This window comes from Etheostoma spectabile, chromosome 21 (genome assembly GCF_008692095.1).
Source record: "Etheostoma spectabile isolate EspeVRDwgs_2016 chromosome 21, UIUC_Espe_1.0, whole genome shotgun sequence".
In the NCBI taxonomy this organism is placed as follows: Eukaryota; Metazoa; Chordata; class Actinopteri; order Perciformes; family Percidae; genus Etheostoma; species Etheostoma spectabile.
Window position 1 is genome coordinate 20,063,827 of NC_045753.1, and position 4,981 is coordinate 20,068,807.

The 4,981-nt window shown below is 39.4% G+C and overlaps 1 protein-coding gene across 1 annotated transcript in view; it reads right to left on the reverse strand.

Annotated features, from left to right (window-relative positions):
• Nucleotides 1-2,288, reverse strand: part of adprh (ADP-ribosylarginine hydrolase) — a 27,477-nt gene extending 25,189 nt beyond the window's left edge. Inside the window, exon 1 of the mRNA XM_032502515.1 lies at nucleotides 2,273-2,288. The gene's annotated coding sequence lies outside the window, so the exon portion shown is untranslated. The remainder of the gene's footprint in view (nucleotides 1-2,272) is intronic.
• Between the last annotated feature and the right edge of the window lie 2,693 nt (nucleotides 2,289-4,981).

Here is a 4,981-nt window from a genome sequence, read left to right on the forward strand (position 1 = left end):
TTAAATGTCTATTGCTCTGCCTTTTCCGTTGTTTTTCTGTATAGTATGTGTTTTGTTGTTGTATAGTATTTTTTTTTTTTCTGTATAGTATTTGTTTTGCTGTGTAGTATTTGTTTTGCTGTCTTATTATGTATAATATTTGTTTTGCTGTTTTTAATATATGAATACCCTGTGTGGCGTCCTTGAGTGCCGAGAAGAGGGCCTTTAAATAAAATGTATTTTATTATTATTATGAATATTTACAATTTCAACATACACGTGTCTAATAGATCTACATACCGTAACATTCCAAAATAATAATAATGTCCTATACCAGGGGTCTTCAACGTTTTCCAGGCCAAGGACCCCCAAACTGATGGCGAGAGGAGCGGAGACCCCCTAATTACATATATTGATAAAATTGTGTATTATTCAAACTGGTCCTATAGTGCCATGTGTGCATTGATGACTGAAAGACATCTTCTGCCTCCATTATCTGTTTACTACAGTGTGTGAATTCATGTTAATGTGTATTTAAAGCATTTCAATAGTGGAAAAAATTGCAGGGGGAATATAAAAAAAGTCTAACAACCAAAACTTTTGCGACCCCCATGCAGTACCTCCGCGGACCCCCTAGGGGTCGCGGACCCCCTGTTGAAGACCCCTGTCCTATACTGTAAAGCTTAACACAAGAACTGTAGGCCTCTCTTCCTCTCTCTCTCCAAACCGTGGTTGGTGCTAGAATGCCAACCGACTGGCCAGCACAAAGCCTGTTAGGAGCCCTCCAGAAAGTTCCGGTACATTCCCCTTTTCTAGTAAATACATCCAATCTGGCGAATCGTTTTTATATGACATTTTTTCAAATCTCTGTGGGAGTGACAGGTGTACAGGTGCTGCTGCTACTTCCAAAACGTGCTTTTGTGCCATGTTAGGCAAGCTAATTTCTGTACTGCTGACCCGCCGGGAAAGTTTCCACAACTCTCTTCACTCATGAATGAGTGTCAGAGGCGGGCAGCGCGCCTCGCTCTTGGCAAAACTGGTGAATTAATTTGGATAAAATGATGTGTTTATCTCTTACCAAGCAAATTTTTAAATCAAATTACATGTAATTGTAATGGGTTAATATCAATAATCAATTCATTAAAATAAATGTATGTCATTTATAATTTTGGTTGTAGTTTGTCTACCTTTCGCAATTTTTAATTTGACGTTAGCTTATCTGTGTTGTGAGATCTCGTGAGAGTTTGTTTCTGAGACAGAAACAGGTCTCAAACAAAGGTCATTTTGTCCTGAATTGTCCATCTGGAAAAAAATGTTCAGGAAATATGTGGCTTGTTAAAAAGTGGTCCTTGGTGACAATGGGGTGAAATAAACTGTCGTAATCGGTGTTCACGTTCACTTCTTCCATTGGAATCGATACACTGAGGACCTGCCGCTAGTCTTCTAAAGAGGCGTGGCAGTGGCAAAACACAAATAAAGTAAAGTACAAGTTGGGGCGTCTCATTTCTAAACCGTCTCTACATTAGCCCTAGTGGTGTGTGTTCAAGTGCAACTTGTTGGCCAAGACACAGGTATCAGGAGGAGAAGCCATAGTCAACCTTTGTCGCAACTAGTTCTTTGGCGTCTGCTAAGTCTAGTTTAATTTAGTCAGTTTTGTTTATTATCCTTTTGAAGATGTAAAGTGTGCAATATAAAAAATCTTTCTGTAAAGACTTAACATATAAAGTTAAAACCTAACTTGCTGGCTTATTTTCATTGCTTTTAGAAATCTAAACTGTGTTACTATTTGAAACAATAGTGCAGCATTCTTCTATTATTAAAAAACAAACAATAAAAATATAAAACCTTTACATGGAATAAGTTTTATAAACCACATTCATTCGTACAGATAGAACAAGTTGACAACCTCAGTCATAGTTCCACTACAAATAGTCAACAAATACTGATATGGTACAAGCATATTATCTAAAAGACATCTCAAAAGCAATGTCTACAAGTTTGACGTTTTGGGAAATAAACTTATTTGACAAGAGTTAAATGATGAGACTGATTCAACTCTGTTTGAATGCTATCAATGCAGCTACAACCAGCAGCCATTTAGCTTAGCATAAAGGCTGAAAACAGTGGGCTGAAAACAGTGGGAAGGAGCTAGTCTGTCCAGACTGAGGTAACAACCTCCACTTTCCAGCACCTCTAGCTTGATGATTAAAGCTTTAGTGCGTAACTTTTTTATATTAATCAACAGTTACATTCAAGTCATTGCCAAATGAGTTGCTACGGTGAAGATAATTACCTCTTATGAAGAGTCCATCATGTTTTTATAATCCTTAATTTTCTTATGTGTAACTCCATTTACTCCATAGACCCAAGTCTAAGTATTGGAATAAAAAAAAAAACTCAGGTCAGCCATGTTGAAGAGGTTCATTATGTCAATTATATCAATGGTTACAGAGACCAATAGGCCTTGTCCCTCTGCTAGTCATTACACAGATAAGGTCAGAACCACAAGCATATAAGTGGGTTGCATAAGGAATTTGGCACGTGGACGCTTTGGAGGATTATTCCCGCTCAGGTGACTCATGTGTGTGGAATATCTTACCTCTATTTGTAGGTTGATGAAAGAAATCCATGGTGTACATAATAGTACCTCACAAATGTGTTGCTTTAGAATAAACAAAGAGCGGTAGTGTGCATATCCTCACCAGCGAGATGCAGGGCAAACAGAAGCTCATACAACTTAAAAGAATGAGGTGCCTCTCTATACTGTATTTTTAGACCTTTTTTGTAAGCTGCTGAAAACCGCTGCTGGAAATTTCAATGTCCTTGCGGGAGTCATTTGGATCAATAAAGAGAAGTCTAAGTCTAAGTGCCCACACTCTGCTAATTCTCCCATACTTTTATTGTGCTGCAACGTTTCGACGCTGCTGGGTCTCGAAACGTTGCAGCACAATAACTGTATGGAAGAATTAGCAGAGTGCGGGCACCTCATTCTTTTAAGTTGCTTTATAACAATCCCTTTTAAAAGCGAAAACATAAGACATTCATTAAAATGTATTCAACCCAGAATCACTGATCACAGCCATAAACTACATCTCAACATGGTGCAGGTTGTGCCAATCACACAGAGACAATATCTGCTTAATACTCTTTTGGGAACTAGATCTTTGCATGTTTTGACACAGAAACTTAAACGATCACATTTGGATTGGAGTTTGTTTGGCAGGGTTTCAATGTGAGTGTGAAGACCTTCGTCCACCAGAGGACTTGGCTCCAAGCTGGAGTGTCAGCAAGCATCCATCCTGCTAACACATCCTTGAGCAAGACACTCCTGTCTTGTATGTAACCCAGTGCTCTGACCTGAAAGTGAAAAGAGAAAAGTGAAAAAGGATTTCTCCTCTAGGGATCAATAAAGCATTAAATTCATAAAAATCAGCATTAAAATCAGGTTTGGGATCCTAGATCCAGCTTTAAATGTAGAGTCACAAAACCTCTAATCTTCTCATCTGTGAAGCTCTTCCGTCCACAGGGTGGCATGGTTTCACTACAACACAGAGTGGTTTTGAAATAGACTTGGTGATGGATGTTGGCAGCTGGTGGATCCCGATGCCAGACTGATTACCCATGGCAGATGCACACGGTCAGTCTTCGCTACCAGACGATTATCATCAAAGAGGAAGTGCAGATTGGGAGCTGAAGTATCAAAAGAAGCTATTTGTCACATGAGTTGTCAGGAGCCATAAAGGCTGATGGCGAGTGGAGCCAGAGAGTAGCACAATCGTGAAATAAGAACAAATGGTCCATGTGCAGATATGCCTGGGTAGACTGTGAAAGTGCCTACAGTTTTGGTCTTTGTCACTATTAGACTGAAAAACTCAGTCCATGTTTCAAACTGACAAATTGATAAGCACTTTACTTTTTTAAACACTTTAATTTAAAGGAATAGTTTGACATTTATAGAAAAAAAGCAAATTTTCTTTCTTACCTAGAGTTACATGAGTAACCACTCTCGTATCTGTCCAGTAAATTTACAGGTACAGCCTGTTAGCTTAGTTTATCATAAAGATTGGATCTATTGTGTCATTTACATTGTTAGATTTGTTTTTACTGCGCTTGAAAACAGCAGTGCTATTATAGATGCTTATTGATAAAAGACCTTTACTAGTGGTGCATGATATATCGGCCGCCGATATAATATTGGCCGACATGGTATGGTTTTTTTACATATTTTATCGGTATCAGTCCGATGTCAAAATAGGGCCGATGTGAATCCTTTCTGTGTATTTCACGTGTGTGTAGGCTTAGATGTGAGTGCGTGAGGATTTAGATCTAAATCTGATCTGTCAAGGGCAGCAATATGCTTAACAGCGTCTACACTGCCAAAATCCGAAATAAGAAGAAGAAGAAGAAGAAGTGAGTTTTGGGGCAGGTATGTTTGTTTTTGCACAAGCGCATAAATTTACCCGTCACGTAATGTGCCAAAGCAGGTGCTGGAGGTGGCAAAAAGTCAGTTTGACTTTGCCTTTGGTGAGGGAGCAGCGATGTCATCTGTCTGGTTGTTCTTCAAAGTGTCTGAAGAGGATCCTCGCTATGCTGTATGCAATGTTTGTGAGGGCCGGGTGATGCAAGGGGGAGTTTGTTTCAAATTGTTCAATTCAACCAATTCGATCACCCACTTAAAAAACAAGCATCTCTAAGACTGCGAAGAATATGAGAAACTAGCTAATGCTAACAAGGAGTGGAAAAAAGGTGCTGCTAATGCTACGGCAGCTGCACCAATCAGTAGCCCCATAGAACAAGCACTGGAAAAGACCAAGAAATTCCACAAGGACCACCTGAAGTAAAAGGCATTGACCATGGCAAAAACAAAGAGGATTGCTGTTGATGACCAACCGTTTTCAGTAGTAGAAGACAAAAAGATTCAGCGAGTTGCTTGAGGTTGCTGAGCCCCGATATGACAAGCCAAGTCGTCATTACTTTGCGGATGTTACCCTGACTGCCTTAC